This window comes from Coptis chinensis, unplaced genomic scaffold (assembly GCF_015680905.1).
Source record: "Coptis chinensis isolate HL-2020 unplaced genomic scaffold, ASM1568090v1 utg2731_pilon_pilon, whole genome shotgun sequence".
Taxonomy (NCBI): Eukaryota; Viridiplantae; Streptophyta; class Magnoliopsida; order Ranunculales; family Ranunculaceae; genus Coptis; species Coptis chinensis.
Genome location: NW_028238136.1, coordinates 49,858 through 72,619, shown reverse-complemented (window position 1 = coordinate 72,619; position 22,762 = coordinate 49,858). Strand labels below are relative to the sequence as shown.

At 39.2% G+C, this 22,762-nt stretch overlaps 1 long non-coding RNA gene across 2 annotated transcripts; it reads left to right on the top strand.

The window, feature by feature from the left end:
* Positions 1 to 1,016: 1,016 nt before the first annotated feature.
* On the top strand, positions 1,017 to 21,635 carry LOC147473349 (uncharacterized). 2 transcript variants are annotated; one of them, XR_015210482.1, is made up of 4 exons: positions 1,017 to 1,709; positions 11,112 to 11,267; positions 17,658 to 19,453; positions 19,949 to 21,635. It is a non-coding gene; the product is annotated as an uncharacterized LOC147473349 (long non-coding RNA). The 2 variants fall into 2 exon arrangements; XR_015210481.1 differs by lacking the exon at positions 11,112 to 11,267.
* Positions 21,636 to 22,762: the final 1,127 nt, after the last annotated feature.

Below are 22,762 nucleotides of genomic sequence, written 5' to 3'. Positions count from 1 at the left end.
TTTTTTTGTGTTTGTTTTTCAAACTACTTATGATTGACTATTTTTTTAGTATATTTTGCTACTTATAAGTAGGGGTGTAAAACGGGCCAGGCCGAATCATAAAGCCCATACGACTTGAGGGTCGGGCCTATGAGGGCCAGTATTAGAATTGTAGAGCTCTTGCCCTCGCCTCGGCTCTTTTTAGAAAACTGAGGGTCGGGTTGTATAACTTGTCAACTCTTGAATAGATATTATATACATCTCTCCCTATTTTCTTTGTCATTTATTTATGGAATTAAAATTTGAAAGCCTATCCTTCCATTTAATTTCTTATATCTACTAATCTACTTTTTTTTTTTTTTTTTTTTTTTTTTTTTTTTTTTTTTTTGTTTTTCTGATAATACTAATATACTATTACAAATTACTAAAATATGTAACCATGCTTATGCATACAGACAATATACTAAAAAATAAACTCCACAATATATTATTGGAAGAATGATTATGAGGGAATTAAGTTTGTGAAGAAAAAGGGTTAGATGATGCATCTTTTCATGCTTGTGTGCAGCGAAAAATAAAGGCGGGAGAAAAGAAGTAGGTCTTATTTGTCAAGTTCATTTTTATCAATCACTATAATAAAAATTTATATTATTACCCTACATAATAATAAGACATAATAATAAGTGAAAGTTTAACCTAAGGGTAGTTAAGAAAATTTAAACACAATTATAGGCCATAATACGAACAGACCTTTTAGGGTCGTGCTAGAGCTGCTCTCATGCTTCAATACATATCTAGGCCCTTATCCACTCCTCGAATCATGAGGGCTAGGCTAGCTCAGCTCTCAAATTGCATGAGGGCTTAAATTCGAAGGCTTTTTCAGCCCAGGCTGAAGGCTCTTTTTACAGCCCTACTTAGACGTGCAAAAAGTGTAAGTCGGAAAACTTGACTTACAAAATTTTATAAGTAGCAAAAACCAAACACCCCCTTACTAATAGTGCTTCATTAAATTATTTGAAAGACGTTGAAGACTGCAACAACAAACACTAGGGCATACATGCCTGACTCTTTACATCAATACAGCACAAGTACTGTTTACATATACAAACGCACATGTGCAATGCACCATTTATTCGCCACAATTAATCACACACCGCTGTGACATGACATGTTTCAAATTGTTTTAGCGTCTTTTGTATGCTTAGTGGCTACCACATTTGCAGTCGGTACAACTGCAGCTTGATACACGCTTATATTATGGTGATGCACAGACGCACAGTGTGACAGTGCCAATATTCGTTAATAAACTAATCCAAAGTCTCACAGTAGATTCCAAGACTCCCTCATGACTTATTTTTGGATATTAGCAGCCCGCTAGCATTTCTCTTATGATATAGCGAGACGGCATATGATTCAGCTGGTTTACTCTTCGTTTCAAACTTGTAATCCTATTGGCGAGAAGAACTTTGTTAAACAAGAAAAAAAATTAAGTCATGATCTCACCTGCTTTTCTAGGTAACTTCGGAGGCAATGAGCTGGGCCGGAGCCCCACGGGCTTATCGTCGTTGGCCCACCAGAATGTATACAAAGTGAACTGAAAACTTACGTAATAGAGGTCATTGGTGCGGCTTTGATTTCGTTCATCAAAAAGAACATATTAACTTGTAAACAGATACTTAGCTGTTTTTGGCCTACTAAATTATCTTGACCACGTATCTCCTCACCTCAAGGTAAATCTGAACTATGCAACTATTTTTCAAAAACTAGAATTGGTATATAGGTACTATAATTAATTGCTTCCTGGGCAAAGACTTGATTCTGGATTTTACTTTCTGAGTTCATACTTGTGCAGAGGTGGAAACTCCTCGCCTTCTTCATACTTTTGTTCTTTAGTCCTTAAAGTACTCTATGACACTCTAGTTGCAACAAAACATGGTATGGCTGAGAAACACTTAAATTGTTTGTCACTAACATTACCACACCAATTGGCATCAAAGTAGGCACGCAGTGGTATGAATGAGATATAAGGATAGAAGAGAGTGTAAAGAGTGTATGGTACAGCGCCTTGTGTGCGGATGTGCAAGTGTACTTAAACTGCGTAGCTAACTTACCTTATTAACAACATAGATGATGTTCTAATGAGTGATGTGAGCTATTAACAAGTGCATGACACAGGACTAAGATGCTCTTCATTAGTGCTGATGAGAAGCAATAATGTTGCCAGTCAGTGAGACGAAGCTTGTTAATTGGCGGTGAGGCCATACGAGTGATTGTGTGGTTCAGAATGGCGACTGTAAGGTGTTGGACAAACAGGTAGCAGAGTTAGGGATGACAAGTTGACAAATTCCATAGCACCAGCTTGTTTGCGAGCTCGCTTGTGATGATGCGGTGAAGGTTCATTTGGAGAGGTGGATGGTGTATCATCAAGTTGGTGGTTTAATAATTCTCAGATGGATGCACCTGTTCATAATTCGACCATGGAAATTGTTTAATTGAATATACAGGTTGAGCAAGAGATTTTTAACAAGCAAACAAAACTTTGATTCCTGATAAGAGAGTTTCCAGAATTTGTTCGTGCGAGCTTGTAGGAAGAAAACTCAGGTTTGTTTACATTAAAGATATTGTTACAAGAACATGGAGATTAAAGAACTTTTTTACCATGAATACTTATGGTACCAATATGTTCAGTTTCGAGTTTAGCAATGAAGATGATAGAAGAACAGTTTTAGACATGGGGTCATTCCATATTGCAAGTCACTTGTTCATGAAGAACTTCCCTATGGAGATGTGGAATAGTGAAGGTTTTAGTCAAGTGGGGAGTGTTGTTGGAACACCTAGGTTCACAGATAGACTTGCAGAGACCAAGATAAGAACTTCATATGCAAGAGTTTGTATTGAAATGGATGCAAGAGGTAAGTATCCTGAATTTGTACGCAAATAGTGATTGCCGGGATGCTAAATACTGTCACCATAGTTGTCAACTCCTGAATCGTATCGGGAATCGATTTCCATTTTTATGGAATCGTAGATCGTATCGACTCGTGAATCGTAAGATTCCAATTACATTTTAGTTTTATTAATATATATTATACTTTGTATATAAGTAGAACTGAAACAACTTAATACGTCAATATTTAGAGTTTGGACGACTTAAAAACTCTTACAAATAAATTGGGCCTAAATTTAATACACAGGCCTGCTTTTAATGGAATAATGGGCCATTTTAAAATAAGACATGGGCTAGGGCATTCATAAAGCGAGCATTAAAAGCAACTGGGCTTTAAAGTCTGGTCCATATTATCGCCCAATTGATGTCTCGCTAAAAGTCTAAAACCCTATCTCATTGGAAAGAGAGCGAGAGAATCAAGCCGCCTTGAAAAAGCAAAAATGAAGATAGAGGAAAGAGAAGAGAAGCCAGAAATTCCAAAAAAAAATAATAAGAGAAGCGAGAAAACGAGTTGAAGAGATCGATTGAAGAATAGAGACATAAATCGAGAGATCGATCCTCCACTACTTCTTCTTCTTCTCTCTTTCTTCGATCATATATATTTGGGCAGATTTTATCTGACACTTTGAATCGTGGACTCGCGATTCTATTACGATTCCATACGATCCAACAGTCAAATCGCGATTTTTTAGCGATTTTTCAGATATCCGAGTCAGTCATGCGATTTGCCTATATGTCCCTTCGACTCGACTCGAGTCGTACGATTCTAATCGCAAATCGTACGATTTTAACAACTATGACTGTCACAGCCGTGTGTCACAGCAGTAGGTTCGTTTGAGGCAAATGCATTTGCAAGAAGATAAACAAGAAGAAGAAACCAGTTTGAATAAAGAAAGAAGATGTCTCATAAACTGTGGATGCAAATCATGTTACAGGGGATGAAATTGTAGATATTTATGATGTGGAGAAAGATACTATTACTAAGAAAGATGAATGATGTGGAGAAAGATGAAGGTTGGGAATGTTGAGAGATTTCACTAGAAAGTCACACCTCAATCTAGTTACTTTCTATCCAAATGATTTCAACTTGGAGCTCACACCAAGGAAATCACCCACTCAAGACTTTGGTAGTTATCACAACAAACTCAAACAAGCAAAGCCACTAATTTATCATCACCCATAGCAAGCAAACAATAAATAAGGAAGTAAATATACAAAGAGATACAGAGATTTAGGTGGTTCGGTAAATGTTACCTACATCCACACAAGAACCAAGTTTCCTTTATAGCAAAGATTGGAGAGTTTACAAGAGATATCAAGAATCAAGAACAAGAGGCCTCACTCAAACCCTAACTCAATAGAGCTCCCACAATAGCTAAGAAATGAATCTCTCAAAAAGTTATCTCAAAACCCTAATCTATTTCCTTTATATAGGTGTACATAGAAAAAAGGGGAGAAAATGGGCTTGGGCCGAAACAGTGACAAAAGTCGGTAGGCATGAGCGCAGGGTGTGCCCTCTTCATCAGACTGAAAAATCGTAAACGTGGCATACGGACACCGGAGCAAGGCTCGACGGTTCCAACAACCCAACAATCTCTCACTTGGAACCTTCGAGATTCTTCATGCACATCACATCTCATTTGTAACAACTCAATCCAAATCCAATTTACTAATGAAACACTCGGCTCATCCATCATGGTCTTCAAGCAAGAAGACCCACCGAAGTTGAACACAACTTCAACTTCTCAGTAGGCACGGTCTTGGTCAACATATCCGCCGGATTCTCACTCCCTTAGATCTTCTCAAGTGCCAAAACCTCATCCTCCAACAGAGATCGGATAAAATGATATCGGAGACCAATGTGCTTGGTCCTAGAATGAAAGGCGGAATTCTTAGCAAGATGTATAGCACTCCGTCACCACGTTGTAACACACTTCTCTCTTTTGCTTCATCCGAAGCTCTTCCATCAATCCACAGAACCGATCATCTCTTTTGCTTGCCTCTCAGAACGGCTACATACTCTGCTACGTGGTAGACAAAGCAACAATCTTCAGAATCGAAATCCAACTCATCGCGGTAGCACCTTTGTAAAGACATAACCAAGTAGTGTTTCTTCAAGCGATTTACTTCTCCCGCAAAATCGGCATCCACATACCATTGCAGGGTTCACAACACCCCTTCCATAACATAGGCATTTCTCTCGTAGTACCTCTCGGATATCTCAATATCCACTTCACGGCTTCCCAATGTTGCTTGCCGGATTAGACATAAATCTACCGCAAATTCTCCCATTTGCTTGGGCTATATCCCACTCGTGCAAACCATGGCATACATAAGACTTCCAATGGCAAAGGCGTATGGTACATTAGCCATGAAGTTTCTTTCCTCAACCTCTTGGGAGAGTGTTCCTTGGACAACTTTGAAGTGGACTCGCAAAGGTGTGCAAACCGGTTTCGCTACTACCCATGTTGAACCTCTTCAATACCTTCTCAATATACTTTCCTGAGACAACTCCAGAATACCTTTCTGCCTATCTCTTCTGATCCTCATCCCTAGAATCTGTTTCGCTGCACCTAAGTCCTTCATAGAGAACTCACTTGCTAACTTCTCTTTCAATCTCTCAATTTCTGACATATTAGAACTCGCTACTAACATATAATCAACATATAGTAACAGGATGACGTAGCTGGAGTCGAACCTCTTGAAGTAGCAACAATGGTCAGCGTTGCACTTATAGTAGCCATTTCCTTGCATGAAGTTATCAAACTTCCTGTACCACTGCCTAGGGGCTTGTTTCAAACCATACAAGCTCTTTCTGAGCTTGCATACCATATTCTCTTTATCCTTCTTGATGAAACCCTCTGGTTGCTGCATGTAAATTTCCTTAACTACGTCACCATGGAGGAAGGCAGTTTTAACATCCAACTGCTCAAGATACAAATCTTTCGCTGCAACAATACTCAACACTGACCGAATGGTATTCGGTTTCACCACTGGGAGAATATCTCTCTGTGAAGTCAACGCTTGCTTTCTGCTGAAAACCCTTGACTACTAGCCTCGCTTTGTATCTCTGGGAACCATCATGTTCCTCTTTGACTCTAAACACCCATTTGTTCTGTAGAGCCTTCTTACCCATGGGTAGTATGGCTAACTCCCACGTGCCATTAGAGATGAGGGACTTCATCTCTTCTTGCATAGCAAGCTCCCACTTGCTTGCATCACTCGCCTCCAATGCTTCATCATAGCATTGAGACTCGCCACCATCATTAAGTAGCAAGTAATTCACATAGGTGGAGGGTGGATATCTCGTACTCGGTACATGTGGCCTGGATGTCTTCTTTGGGGCACGAGGTGGAGATGGACTCGGTGGTGTAGTATCCTCATTATTCTCTAAGTCACTACTAATGTCATCCTCTGACTGTGGGGCTCCCACTATACCACGACTTACATCGAAGTCTTCCAACTCAACATACTCTGTGCCGCTCTCTGTACCCGATTCCTTGGTTTGTGCTTCATCTCTGTTCTTGTACATCACCTTCTCATTAAACACAATATCTCTACTACTTAATGATTTTTTCCGATTTTGATCATCCCAAAAGATACCCAAAATCATCACAGTCATAGCCGATGAAGGTGCACTTTAGTGACTTAGCATCAAGCTTGCTTCTAGCTTGGTCACTAATGTGAACATAAGACACACAACCAAACACCTTCAAATGGGAAAGGTTCACATCCTTCCCGCTCCACACTTCCTCTGGAATCTTAAAATCCAAAGGTACTGATGGTCCTCTATTGATCAGGTAAGCTGTTGTGCTAACACTTTCTGCCCAGAACTGCTTGGGCAAGCCTGCTAGTGTACGCATACACCTAGCTCTCTCTGTCAGTGTTCTATTCATCCGCTCTGCAACCCCATTCTGCTGAGGTGTCCCTGGCAAAATCTTTTCCATCTTGATGCCATTGTCAGCACAGTACTTTTTCAAACCTGAATCCTCATACTCTCCACCATTGTCGGATCTCAGCTTCTTTACTTTCAAGCTTATCTCATTCTCAACCATGGCCTTCCAAGTCTTGAACACTTCAAATACTTCTGACTTGTGTCTCAAGAAATAGACCCACACCTTCCTAGTATGGTCATCAATGAAAGTCACGAAATATGACTTTCCGCCAAGTGAAGAGACATTAGCTGGCCCCCAGACATCTGTATGAATCAACTCAAGCCTTCTAGCTTTCGGAGTCTTACCCATTATCTGAAAACTCACCCGCTTCTGCTTTCCAAATACACAGTTCTCACAGAAGTCAATTTTAGTCGACTGTAACTTTGGGAGTTTACCAGAAGAGTGAAGGATTTTCATTCCTTTCTCTCGTTCATGTGACCAAGTCTGCCCGGTGCCAAACATTCGGATCCTCTTTGCCATGTGCCACGGCAATCAACTCACAACCATGTGCGCAGTCATGTAGAGTACCATCTTTCTTACCATTTGCAACAACCATTGAACCGCCGAGACCTTCCAAGTATCACCGGTGAAAACTGTAACAAATCCTTCACTTGCCAATTGCCCCACGAAATCAAATTTTTCCTCAAAATCCGGGCGGTCGGCGTCCCTCAATAACCATGACGAGCCATTCATCTTGACATGCACGTCACCCTTGCCGACAATGTCACAAGGTTGGTCATCACCGAGAAAGACCGTTCCAAGGTCACCTTCAGTGTAGTTCTCAAGGAACTCTCGATGTGAGGTAGCATGGAAAGATCTTGGCCGAATCAAGTACCCAAGACTCCTTCTTGTGCTCCATCGAACATATCAAAGCATCATCTACCATCTCAACAACTTTAGCTTCTTGATTATTTTTCTTGTTCTTATTAATGTTGTTGTTGTTTCTTGGTGCCGGGCAATTGTTACTATAGTGGCCATGCTTACCACAATTGTAACATACAACTTCACTCATGTCTCGAGGATTGTGTTCAACACTTTGCAATCGGGGGGCTTGAGATTTCGATCTCCCCCTCCACTTTTTCTTACTACGACTCCTGTTTGAATTTCTTCCCCTACTTTCAGTGCTCAATGCCGACCCTGAAGTTGACCCCGAAGATGAAGGACAATCCTGTCTCCGAATTTCCTCGGTTAGTACCATACTAACAACATGCTCAAACTTCAACTTGGTCATTCCTGCAGAGCCACTAATAGCCACCATAGTCGCCTTCCAACTTGGAGGCAATTGTCCAAGTATCGCCAAAGCTAGCACCTCATCACTAAATGTAATCTCAACCGACTCCAATTGGTCCTTAGTTTGGTTGAATTCATTTAGGTGATCCTTGAAGGAGGTCCCCTCCGACATTCTCATACTAAATAGCTTGGTGATCAAATAGACTTTGTTCGCGGCCGAGGGTTGTTCATACATCGTAGTAAGTGCCTCCATGAGAGACTTCGCCGTCTTCTCGGTTTTAATATTGAAAGCTACTGACTTTGAGAGACTCAATCGGATTGTGGCCAATGCCTTTCTATCTTGCAAATCCCATTTGTCTTGCGGAATCTCATCGGGCTTCTCACATATCAATGTTTCCATCAAATCCTTTTGATAGAGTACGTCCTCGATTTGCATCTTCCAATAGCCGAAATTTGTTCCATCAAACTTCTCTATCTTGTAGCTTTCCTTTTCGGTTGTCATGACTTCCACTTGAACCAACACAACGGTGGAGACTCTCTCAGAGGAATTTCTTCAAACACCTAGCCTTCTCTACTAAAGATGGAAACTTTCCTCACACACCTTGTTCCAATGATTCAACTGTAGCTCCGATACCACTTGTTGGGAGATTTCACTAGAAAGTCACACCTCAATCTAGTTACTTTCTATCCCAAATGATTTCAACTTGGAGCTCACACCAAGGAAATCACCCACCCAAGACTTTGGTAGTTATCACAACAAACTCAAACAAGCAAAGCCACTAATTTATCATCACCCATAGCAAGCAAACAATAAATAAGGAAGTAAATATGCAAAGAGACACAAAGATTTAGGTGGTTCGGTAAATGTTACCTACATCCACACAAGAACCGAGTTTTCTTTATAGCAAAGATTGGAGAGTTTACAAAAGATATCAACAATCAAGAACAAGAGGCCTCACTCAAACCATAGCTCAATAGAGCTCCCACAATACCCAAGAAATGAATCTCTCAAAAAATTGTCTCAAAACCTTAATCTATTTCCTTTATATAGGTGTACATAGAAAAAAGAGGAGAAAATGGGCTTGGGCCGAAACAGTGAAAAATTTCGGTAGGCATGAGCGCAGGGTGCACCCTCTTCATCAGACTGAAAAATCATAAACATGGCATACGGACACCGGAGCAAGGCTCGACGGTTCCAACAACCCAACAGGGAAAGCCCTGGAAAGAAGTACTCATTTAGGCCTAAGAAAACTACAAGTTCAATTCAGAAAAAAAGATGTGCAGATTAAAGAAAGTGGAGCTGAAGGTAAATATGATAAGGTAGCTAATAAGGAAGAACAGGTTACACCTTTACTAGATGGTACTCATGCAAAAGAGAAGAGGACACAAGCTAGTGAGAGAAGTCCAAGAAGGAAACTAAGCAGTTCTTCAAGTGGTACTGGCAGTGCAAGTATCCAAGGGGAGAAGACATTAAAATATCCTATGGTGTGTGCCAAGAACAGCCACCTCAATCCCCTTCCAAAGCCTAAATGATTTGCATTGTTTTCTGGAATTTGAGAGGGGATACTGAGGAGTGTAAGCAAGAAGATGCAGACCTGATCAACATCCGTAAGGTAGCAGCAAACAAGATGCTCAATGCATTTGCCTCAAATGTACCTACTGCTAGGTTCATTGAGGTTATACCAAGCTCATTTTCTGAGGATATTAGAAAAATAGTTATAAAAAAAGAGTAGAGAAATAGGTTATAAGAGAATGTAACCAGCTTTATTTTATTAATGACAAGGGTAGGGGTCTCGCTTGCCAATCAAAAACAAAGAAAAAAAAATATTTAATATCTGCTTGTGAAAAAAGGTGTTTTTTAGGATGGTTTCAGATAAATTTGATGGACCGTTGTTATTAGATTTGTGGGAAATTATATAATCTTAAACAAAATTCGGTGGCTATATTGAGCAGGACATGGTTAGGACACCATTTTCAGTTGTTATCAAGTTCTGCACACAGGCCGCTGTACCGGGTCAAAGGTGTAGCGTTTGCAGCTAGTACCGCTGAATTTAATTACTTTTGGGATTATATTTGGGTTGGAGAAAGAAATTTGGAGGACAGTACATGTTAACCAACAATAAAAGAGCAAGGGTATCAGATTACGTGGAGGGAAGGGGGCACGTTGTAGTATGTAAGGTCTGTTAGGAACAAACAATTTTGTTTTATGGGAAAAAAAAAATAATAATATTACATTGGTGTTTTTCTCTCCATAAAAAAAATTGAGCTATAAAAGTTTACTCTCTTCTTTATAAATATGCCTTAGAAGTTCTTCCGAGTTGATTTTGTGTATTAGAAGTTCTTTCGAGTTGATTTTGTGTACTAAAGTTTGAATCCTACTGGTAGCACAGGTTGGATGATTTGGAACCATATGCATTAATCTTTTAGTTAGTTCAAGTTGTTTTAAGTTACACTCAAGTTTCTAGATTTGTTTCTCTGAACCCATAAACGTGTTGTGCAAGTGCTAAGAAGTTGCATCTTCCTTCTGATAGATTTTAATATATTTAAGGATTTTAGGCACTACAATTTCTATGAAGAGCGTTATCAAAAAATAAAATAATAATAATATTAATATTAATTAGGAAGAGTGATCTCCCGTAAACTTATAAAATCTTCGCCAAAGTGAATTAAGACCTGCCAACTGATCCGAGGCAAAAGCCCAACCATTACTGATATATTCAACTTCTTGGTTTTGGAGACTGGCTCTTTACACTAAGAGAGTAAAAATGAGCGTAGCAACTCTCCTTTTCCCTTCTTCTTCTTCTTTTCTTCTCCTCTCCACCTTATACCTCTCATATAACTCTTTATACCTCTCATATTATCCTTCCTTGCTATAATATCTTTTTCTTGTTACACCTTCTAATACCCTTTTCGGTATTTTTCTAGTTTTTTTTTTTTTTTTTTTTTTTTTTCTCAAACAAGTTTTTTTTTTTTAGATCTTCTTGTCCTTTTTAATGTTTTTGTATATATGAGTATTCCAGATCTAGAATTCATCCCGGATGAGAGTGAAGAGGATGAGCTTCACCGTCTTCATCTCCAGATAGAGTCTATGTGGAAGATCAACAAATTTCCAGATGAGATTAATTTGGATTCCATCAATGATAAGGAGCGTAAGCTTTAGGAGAAATCCCTGATTGGTAAACTTTTCTCTTCAAGAAAATTTGATGAAATGGATATTCGTAATGTATTAGTTAAATCATGGAATTCTAAATCTAAAATTACCATTATATTCTTATCTAAGGGTTTATTCAAATTCAGCTTTGAGGATGAACAGGAACTGAGGTTTGTTCTGGAAAATGGTCCATGGTCTGTCCATGGGTATATTATGTCTTTAAAGCAATGGATTCCAGATAATCCTACTAATAAATATTGTTTTCAGGATTTTAGAATGTGGATCTAGATTTTTGGTCTTCCTCTGGAAAGGTCTACATGGGAGAATATCCATAAAATTGGTTCTGCTTTTGGTTTAGTAGTGGTTATTGATTCAATAGGTGGTTCAGATGCTGGGAATTCTTTTTCTCGTGTTCAAGTTATGTATCCCATTAGGAGGAGGATGATTAGTAGTGCTCAAGTTAATCTTCTTGGGAATAAGGCTTTCTTTTTCTCGTGTTCAAGTTAATCTTCTTGGGAATAAGGCTATTCATATTTATTTCAAATATGAGAAGCTTCCGATTTTCTGTTACTGTTGTGGTTTAATTGGTCATGATTATAAGGAGTGTAAGGAGTTTCTTCATCATCCGTTGTTGGGTAAAGAGGGTAGGCTTAGATCCAAGGTGCCTCGTTCTTCCTTTTCTAATAGGATTAGAGCAAAAATTTTTTAGTTTGGTATTGGAGTTCAGTCTAGGAAAGTTCTTGAATGGGATCCTAAGGAAGAATTGTTGAGAAAGAGTGTCCCTATGGAGTTCAAGATGCAAGATTACAATAGGAAAGGAAAGCAAACCATTGATGTTGATCTTTCCTCCGAAGTCCGCTCTCGGTTTTCTCATGAGATTCAGGTTGGAAAGTTGATGGTAACGGAGGAAGGTGGGTTGCCGCCTAAGGTTAAAATAAAGATCATCATATGGATGTCACCGTTTTCGTTTCTTCACCAGATGCTAGCATGACATCTGGCAATGTTGTTACTTCTGTATTGGCAGGTAATGTTGTAGACAATTCTGTTATTTTTTCTGGTGCTTCTATCAATGATAGCATGCCATCTGGCAATGCTGTTTCTTCGGATATGGAATGTAATTCTATGGGAAATTCTGTTACTTTTATTGAGGATTTGACATCTGGCAAGGATGGTTCTGATATGCTCTGCAATTTGGTGGAAAATTCTGTGGCTTTTTCTGAGGATTCAATCAATGTTGGTTTGCCATTTGGCAATGTGGAATCTTTGGGTTTTCTGTCGGATGCTTCCTCTTCTTTTGATGGAGTCCGCTTGGTTAGTTGTCTGAAGCACGAGGATTTGGTTTTGGAGTCGGTTGATTCTGTGTCTGATGGATCTGGTCTGATAATAAGTAATAATAGTTTAGATATGGATATGGGCTTGGATCCTGGCCCAAAGGCTCATGCAGATCCTCATATAGTTTCTAATCTGGATTTTAGTACGGGTATTTCTTTTAATAGTATTAGAAGCCCATCTTCTATAAGAGGCTCTTCAAAGAAACAAAAAGATAGCCCTTCAAAAGCCCATATGAAACACAAAGGCATTTTGTATAGTCCGGTGATTCATTTACCCATCTCAAAATCTTATAGAAGAGCATTTACTTCTTCAAAACAAAAGAATCCATCTTACATAAAACATTCTCTGGCATCTGGTCCTATTAATTTTTCTAAGGTTGTACCCAATTTTGCTGATGGGGTGCCTTCTTACAACCCAAATATCACTGAGTATTTCGAGAAACATGATCATGAGTCTTACGAGGCCTCCTCGGAAGAAGGAAAAGATGGAAGTTCGGCGCATGCGCACATTACTCACGTCTTTTACTTGGTTAGCGAAGATAATCTGGTGGTTCATAGAACAGCTATCAAAAGAGTGCTTGAGTTTTCTGAACTTCTTACGGTGGAAGAAAGGATTTCTAAGAGGAAAAAAATGAGTAGTAATATTATTCCTTTTCCAGTAGGGAAGGAGCTCTCTCCCTCAGCTAGTGCTCGATGGAAAAGAAGGAACAAAAGGCATTGGGAGGATGGGATAAAAAAGGATCTGGAAGCCTCAAAAAGTTCAGCGGGAAAAAATAGAGAGAAAAGGAAAATGGATGGGTTTCATGAGGATGAAGTTATAGAAGATGGAAGAAGGATCAAAAGGTAGTTTGTTCATGGGGATCTTTTAAGTAAGGGTCCTTTGGATATTTTAGAAGCAAGTGATAGGGATGTTGAACAAGGTAAGTCAGATTTGCATGCTGCTTCTCAAGTAGTTTATAAGGGTCTTCAAAGGTTTGAGGCTGGTCATGCTGCTTCTTGTGGATATCTTAGTTCTGTGGAAAATAAAGCTGATAGTGGAGATGTTTGTGTGGAACATAAAGCTGATAGAGGGGTTGTTGGAGATAGTGGTGGTATGCATAAGGATTCTCTGGGTTCTCACTATGAAGATCCTTTTCTAAAGGAAGTTTCTCAGGGCTCAATCTCGGTATCATCTCTTGGTAGTTCCCTTAATCCTGTATCTGCTAATGAGTATGATTCTAGTAATCCCAGCTTCTGTTCATATGGGAATGGAGGTTTGTCCTCTGAGAAGGAGTCTTCATCTACGAGTGACTCTGTGTTGTACAAGGGTTCTGATCCTTCTGAGGGGTCTTCTGATAGCTCTGATAGCTCTGATAGTTCTAACTCTGGTGGGTTCGCGGTGAGTGACCCTTCTCAGTCACCTTGGTTTCCATGACGATTGAAGCCTGGAATTGTCGGGGAATTGGTTCCTCCACGACAATTCGATCACTAAAGAACATAATCTTGGCCAAAAATACGGATATTATATGTCTAGCTGAGACCAAGGCTTCTGAGAAAAAGTTGTTGTTAGTTAAGAAAAGGATTAAGTATAGTGGTAGTTGTTTTGTTCCTGCTGTTGGTTTAAAGGGGGGAAACCTCTAATCATATCACAGGCAAGACCTCTAATTATCTTTCTAGTAATGATTGGTTTTTTTCTTTTGTATATAGTGAACCTATTGCTGCCTATAGGAAAAGGGTTTGGGATGAGCTTAGAGACCTCTCTCCCTTTATTCCAGGGCCATGGCTTTTGTTTGGTGATTTTAATGCTATTTCCTTTGTGGATGAAAAAACTGGGGGAAATGGTATTAACTTTAAATGTTTGAATGAGTTTAATGAGATGTTGGATGATATTGGTCTAATTGATTTGGGCTTTAGAGGACCTAAATTCACTTGGTCTAATAATCGATTCTTTGGAAATCATATTCTGGAGAGACTGGATAGAGCTCTAACCACACCTGATTGGCTTGAGTTATTCCCTCATGCTTCTATACATAATAGCCCCAGTGCTTTTTCGATCATTCAAATCTTACTATCAAATTGGATGGTTCTACCTCTCCTCTCTGTAAACCTTTTCGCTTTCTTTGAAATGTGGACTCATGATCCTTCCTGTAAGGGCACCATTGCCAATGCTTGGAAGGATTCATCCCCTGAGAATTATATGGGTATGCCAGCCTTAACGCATACCTGAGAAAGATGAAGTTTACCAGTAAGAAGCTGAAGAAATGGAATAATGAAGTCTTTGGGAATGTTTCCTTGAATATTACAAAGGCTAGGCAAGCTTTGGAAAAGGCTATGTCTGAAGATATGCAGGTTGAAGAGAATTACAATAAGATTGGTGCCTTGAAAAAAGAGCTATTAGACTTATTAGAAAAGGAGGAGAGTTGCTGGAAACAGAAAGTTGGGTTTAATTGGGTAGCAGAAGGTGGCAGAGATACAAGGTTTTTACATTTATCAACTATATACAGAAGAAGAAAGAATAATATCGAGAAACTCATAAATGAGGAAGGAGGATGGGATAGTGACAAGAAAGAGATAGGAGAGAATGTCAACCAATATTTTAAGAATATTTTCACTTCAGATTACATTCCTCCATATGAGAAAGTTCTCAATCTGTTTAGCTCATGTATCCCAATGAAAGCATTCTCCTCACCCAAGTGCCTTCTGATTTGGATATCTTGAACTCTGTCAAAAACATGGGAGCCCTAAAAGCCCTTGGTCCTGATGGCTTTCAAGGTATTTTTTTTCCATAAATATTGGGATATTATTGGTTCAGGCATCTCTTTAGCTGTTAAAGATTTTTTTTTATCTATGGGAAACTCTCACCCAGTCTCAATGAATCCTTTATCACTCTCATTCCAAAATTCCTAACCCTGAACATATTACAAAATTCAGACCCATTAGTCTTTGTAACTTCTCTTATAAGATCATTTCTAGGATTCTGGCTTCAAGGTTGAAAGCTCATTTGCATAAATTTATCTCACCCCTGCAAGGGGCTTTTGTTAAAGGCAGATCTATTGGGGACAAAATTGGTTTGGCTAGTGAAATCATGCATAGGATGAGGAAGCTTAAGAAACAGAAACAGGGATGGATGGTTGTTAAGTTAGATATGGCTAAGGCCTTTGACAGAGTTGAATGGAGCTTTGTGGATCAGATTATGGGAAGGTTGGGGTTCTCTGAGAAATGGAGAAGATTAATTCAGCAATGTCTTAGTATTGTGTCCTATAATGTTTTGTTGAATGGGTCCCCCCTAGAAAAAGTTTTTCCTGAAAGAGGAAGTAGGCAAGGGGATACTCTCTCTCCTTATCTTTTCATCATGGTGGCTGAAGCTTTCTCAAGACTTATTGCCCTAGTTGAGGATGAAGGTTCTATTTCTGGGATTAAGTAGATTAGGAACAAAGCCCCTGGCATTGGCCATCTTTTCTATGCTGATGATTCTCTCATTTTTTGTAAGGCAAATATTGTTAAATCTGCAAATATGAGAGGAGTGGTGGAAGAATATTGTAAAGCTTCTGGTCAAGCTGTAAATTTTGATAAATCTAGAGCTTTCTTCAGTGGTAATGTAGCTTCTAAGCACCAAAGGATGCTCCTGAAAAGATGGAAAGTAAGAAAATTTGATGAGAAGGAGATTTATCTTGGTGTTCCTATTCTTCTAGGTAGAAAGAAAGCAAATGACTTTGAATATCTGGTGGAAAAGGTGCATAGGAAAATTAGTGGATGGAAGTCGAAGATTCTCTCTGCCACAGGCAGAACCACTCTTATCAAAACAGTTGCCCAAACTGTTCCTATATATGTTATGAGCACTTACATTCTTCCAGTAAAAATTACAAATAAGCTGGACAAGCTCAGCAGAGACTTTTGGTGGAATGGGACGGATAAGTCTAGATCTTATTACACTCTGAGTTGGGACAAGCTGTGTAGGAGTAAGGGAGAAGGTGGACTGGGTTTTAGGAAGTCCAGAGAGATGAACCAAGCTCTGATTAGCAAACATGGATGGAAGCTCATGAAAGATGAACACTCTAAGTGGGTCAAGATCTTTAAAGCTGCTTATCCCTCTTGGAAAGAGATGGTAGAGATGAAAATTCTTCCTGGGGATGTCTCCTATTTCTTTAGAGGTATAGTGAGAACCCTCAAGCTCATCAAGAAAGGGTTTCTGTGGAAAGTTGGAGATGGAAGTAATATGTCTATTTTTCAGGATCCTTGGATTTCTCACTTTGGGAAACCTCTCATTCTTAAGGATTTATTTGATCCTGGACCAGAAGCCATTAATCTTAAAGTCAATTACCTCATCTCCCAAGAAGATTTTTCTTGGAATCAAAATAGGTTAGGAGAATTGTTTCCTAATCCAATTGTCTTATCCATCAATCATATTCTTATCGATCACATTCTCTTCCAAATCATATCATTTGGCCTTCGACAAGGTGGGTCAGATTTACATTAAGTCGGGCTTACAAATTCCTCTCAAATCAGTCTGATCCCCTATCAAGCTCATCTTTTAACCCTCTTACCCTTAAAAAGCTCTGGAGATTAAAGTTAGATGCTGCTTCTCAGCTGTTTATTTTTGGAAGCTCTATTCTAATGGGTTACCAACTGGTGATATACTTCAAGCACAAGTTTGGGGGTGACATTTCCTGTGGTTTTGTTCTAAGTGTGTGGAAACTGCTCATCACTTATTCTTCTCTTGTGATTGGATAAAGAGATTATGGTATGTCTCGGATGCTATGTTGGATGTCGGGATACATCAAGACCGAATGTTTTGGATTGGATTAATGAATTCATAGGATGGTGTGGGATGAAGAATGAGGTCCTTTCTTGTAGAGGATATTACTGTCTCTTGTTCCTTTATGAAATCTGGTGTAGTAGGAATAAAGCTAGGTTGGAATAGGCAGGTGTACAGATTAGTAGGATTTTACAGCATACTGAAGCATCAAGACTGAGATGCCTTGAGGCCTTTCTTCCCAGAAATGTTCTTTTTATTTTCTGAAGCTTTGCCTCTGTCTGCTTTTGAATCTTGGTGTCCTCCTGATGCCCCTTTGGACTAAGATTAACTTTGATGCTGGATTTGACAGGTCTAATGGTAGGGCAGCAGCAGGAGTTATTTGTTGGGATGCAGATGGGTTAATCCTAGGAGCTGCTTTTAGGAGGTTCTTTGCTAAAGATGTGGAACAAGCTGAGGCTATGGGAGCTGAAGTTGCTGCTCTTTTGGCCCTTCATCTCAAGCTTTCTTCAGTCATCTTTGAGGGCGATTCTTCTTCTGTTATTTCTAGTTTTAAGGCATGTAATATGTCTGTTAGCTGGAACATCTCTGCTATTGTATGTTTTGTTAAGTCTTTAGTTGCAAAACTTCAAGATGTTTCTTTTGTTTGGGTCGGTAGAGCGAGGAATGGGTTGGCTCACAGCCTTGCTTCTTGGGCTCTCAAACAAGTGCCAGGAAGTCAGCCCCCCTTGTGTCTGGAGTCTGTAACTTCTATTTTGGCTTTATGATCTTTATAAAGTAGATGGGGTTATTGAAAGAAAAAAAAAAAAAAAAAAAAAAAACTTCTTGGTTTTGACTGCATTTTGTTTGCTTATGGAGCTTTCGATGTGTTTGGTTCATTCAAGTCATTTCTTCATCTTTGCTTATAAAGGTACTATTGGTTCACATCTTTTTGGCCCTTGTACAAAGACTTGATCCTGGAATTTACTTGCTGGGTACATAGCCAACCTTGTGCAAAGTTTAGAATTTCTCACCCTCTTCCTCCATGTTCTTCTGTTCATTTTCCCATAGACAACATTCCTGTAGCAAGAGCTTTGGACAGCAAATTTTGCCTTTTACAGTTGGCAGACAACATGAAATAGTCAACTGAGACTACACAGCTGACATGGCTTTTTCAGCACAAAGCAAACGAAGCTGGATTAATGAGATGACGACTGAGATGTTCACTCCAGCACCTACTGTTCGGCTACAACTCTATATCCTATTCCTCTAGAGCTCCAGCTCATGTAGTTCACACCAATGTTTCGTTACTACATTTCATTTAGGCTATGTTTGGTTCGCAGAATTCTCTTTCAACAAGAAATTGCATTCCTGGAATCTGCTCGACCTAAATTTGATTTCCAAAAATTTGTTTTCCAACTGTTTTTTTCAAGTTTTCAACGATGAAAGCTATTTTTTTTTATTATAAAACTCATATGAGATGACAAGAGACCGAAGAAAAGAAAACAACTTCTATTCTATTTTATAGGAAGTTGTTTTCACCCATTCTGAGGTACTTTGACAATCCATTTTCCACTTTTCTGTTTTCCATGGTTCACCAAACACTCGTAAGATTTTAGATTCCATGAAAACATTTTCTTTTGCTCATCTTTCCGTGAACCAAACGCAGCCTTAAGTTCTTTGCCATCTTTCCTAGTTTCCTGTCTTCGAAATCATGGTTAGGACACCATTTTCAGTTGTTATGAAGTTTTTCTTGGTGACTCGGGTTACAGTTGTTAATTTCTGGAAGTACCTTGCATCAAACTCCCTGTGCATAAATGCCTAAGCTGGATAATGTTGTATAAGAAAGTTACGGGTATATCATGGAAATTGCTTGTTCAATCATGGTATCTGCCGCAACGCATTTTATAGTATGGGGGTGAAGTTGTTCTCAGTATATCATCTCATTAATCAGGTGTCCACTTTTCTTGCCAGCTGTCTGCCAGTGGACGCAGTATTTTGGGTTTTTGTGTTTGTTAGTTTTATTCTTTGTCACTCACAAAATGATAGATCTATCTGCTGGATCCATTATGTTTGTCTTTCTTGGCTACAGAGCGACACAAGGGATACCGAGATTACAACCGCTTGGCTTGTCTTCTTATCTTTTATTTCATTTTCTTTGGTGATATGGTACGTTTCTAAGAAACACAAGATAACGAGGAATCCTCAGAAGTGCACTAAAATCTTGAATTTCTTTTTCATTGGGAGAAGCATACCTTTTCTATTTATAATGCTCCAGTTTCTTGACTACATAGATACTCCATGCACAATGTCGGTTCAACATTTATTACAAATATTTGCAAACCATAGATTAACTTAGACCTATATACGGATTGAGGGGTTCTCTTGCATCACTTTGGTGTCTCCTTTGACCGAGTGGGGTTTTGGCTGAACTTCCACTTCTCCCCCAGCAAAGGGAATTTTAGTGCCTTCTTTGTCGTTTCCTAGTCAATGTTGTTTTAACCTCGGTAGTACATATTCTATTTGTTTGATGTGCATTGTATATTGCTTTTTGTTTGTGTTGTATTCTGTTTATATCTGCTTTCAATGGTTATGCCTTCTGTTTTCGTTTTTCTCTTCCACAATTGATGAACTTATGTGGCCTCTGTGTGTAATGTGTTTCAGGTGCTCAAGTAAACGCCTGTCCTAACCGTGTCGCCTTATAATTGCTTATATAGCAACGAACTGGACGGAGAATACAGACAACGATGGTGAAGGGTAAAATATTGAAGTTGACTACACCAAATCCTTATATTCCTCACGACATATTATTTTTTGGTCTACTCGTTAGAGTCCCTGTCAAATCTCTCCTTCGGTTCAAATGCGTCAGCAAACTATGGTACGCCATAATTGGCGAGCCAGATTTCATTGAAGCACACTTGACCTGCAAGAAAGAACAGTCTACCTCTTCAATTGTTGGTTTCTTCCAGGTCAAGTACAAGGACTCTAAAAAGGGGCTGTGACTAGATCTTTGTTAGCAAAGAAGATCCCAGGTATTTTTCTGTTCAACCTGTGACCGTGGACGTCTAGAGTTGGTGATTGTAACGGCTTGTTTTGCTTTCGCTCAAGATCTGGTTTTGAGATTTGGAATCCCAGCACACGCGAGTTTTATACCATCGCTTACCCCCACCTCCACCTCCACGTTGTCTTATAAGTTATGGATTTGGTTTTGATCCTTTGAAGAACGAATATAAAGTTGTCCAAATTGTACATGGAGAAGGAAATTTCCATAGGTGCATGGGTTGCACTTTGGGAGCTAATAATTGTTCTTGGAAAGACATTATAGTTGCAAGTAATTTATCAAATTGCTTAAATCATTCATCTCTACGTGGGTCCAAACAACTCGAGGGCATTGTGAATTTGGATATAGCTCTATATTCAAATAGAGCTCTTCATTGGTTCTTCCGTCGACCTCATATAATTATGTCATTTGACATCCACTACGAAAAACTCTCTTTGATTCGAGGTCCCAATTGTCGAACCGATTTAAGACATTGCCGTTGTTTTCTAATTGAGTGGCAAGGCTGTCTGTGTATAGCCTTTCATAGCATCAACGGAGGCTATGTTATCCTATTTAGGTATTTGTTGAAGCATCACGATCACAGTGTTCAGGGCCAGGTGCAGGAAGAGGTATGGGATGAAGTACAATCAACTTCCCATACAAGCTTAGTTCTCTAGTTGGTGTTTTGGGTGGTGGGTATTTATTGTATTGGTTCACCAACGGACATCTTTCATTGTACTCTCAAGAAAAACATAACAGCAGGTATATGCACGGCGGTTATGGCTCTGAAACAAAAGTGAAATTTCCGCTTCAAGTGGATATGGAGGATTCCATATTACATGAGTATAAGTTTCATCACGTAGAACACCTCTCTCGGCACGCATTGATGCCTGCCAGTCCAAGTCCCGTCAGCTGTAAAAAGGACAAAAGCTTGGTGCAAGTTAAGTCTGTCTCATCTCTCTGAGAACATACAGTTGTGCTTCCTGGTGCAAGTCCAGTCAGATATATCTGACAAATGCCCGTTGCAGGTCAAATCTTCCAATCCATCTTTAGAGAATGAAAGAACTTCATATCTTCACTCAGTTAGGAAAAAAACTGGCCTTTGGTGGTTTTTGAGTTTCCAACACTTCAGTTTCTCGGCAAATTTGGATTGTTGATTGCCATGTTAATTTGCTGCCCTTGTGGTGGTGGTTACTTTTGGTAATTTTATCTTCTAATTATTATGTGATAAGTATTACTTTGGTGTTGTTGAATGATTTATGTAATGTGCTCAGTTTTTTGACAAAATATGGTTTGTTATCTTACTGCCTAGATTAGATTCTACAGAGTGTTGACTGAATTCGGTGCACGTATGCTACCTTTTACTGTTGCATAACGTTGTTCACTTCCTTTCTGGGTTCAATCTGACGCTCTTCTACCACTAAAGGGAGACGTTTGTTGCCAACCTTTATTTGATGTTCATTAATAGGTATTGAGAGGAAGCATTTGGTTGATTCTACCTCCGGAGTAGTTGCATTTCCATGTTTTCCAATATGAAATGGTAATAGTCAAATGAGCAATACCTTTGATCCTGACATATATAGCCCTTCATGAGCGCGTAATTAAAATTTCACTTCTTGAATCGAAATAATGATTCCAAATGAAACCAACACTGCAGTGTTGTATTTTGCGAAGGCAGTGACAGACAAAGTGCAGTGGCCTTTTAAGTAACATGTAACCCTGAAACTTTTTATTTTTATTTTTGAAGATTAAGCTGGGGTTAAGCCCGACCCCACCTATTATTATTGCAAACCTTGCAAGCCTCCCTAAGAGTTAGATCATTAAAAGGAGGAACGCAAAAGACTCTATATACTGACAGGGCTTCAAGCTTAACATATATAATAACATACTAGTCGCCCTTCAATCGAACCTAAGAAAGTAGAGATAGTAGTCCTACTTCCTAGTCATGATTTCTTTAACAATCTTAGGATGATTCTTCCTAAGATGAGTCTCAAGCTTTTCATAGTTGCAAAAGAAACCTTCGCAAGCACAACACACATAAGTGAGTCCCAAAGTATCATCCAAATTTTTTGGTGTAATCCTCAAGATTTCTCATCTTTTGTTTTTCAATAACGACTTTACTTTCTTCATCATTGCCGGTAGGGCTCTACTTCTCCCTCAATCACGCTCTTGGATCCGCTTGCTTCTTTTTGGCTTCACAGTAGTCCATTGATTTTGATCCTTAGAAGGTACTACATACCTTGATGAGCTCTTTTGCAAAACAAGTGTTGGGGATACTACATCCGTAAAGAACTCAGTCTTATTCTCTGAGAGATCATCATCTTCATCCTCATTTCCAGCAACTAGCCCTTCATACATGTTTCGTTCTCTATTACATGGCAGTTGGTTAATCGGAATACCTCTAGGCTAACTCTGTATTGGTGTAACCATATTACTCT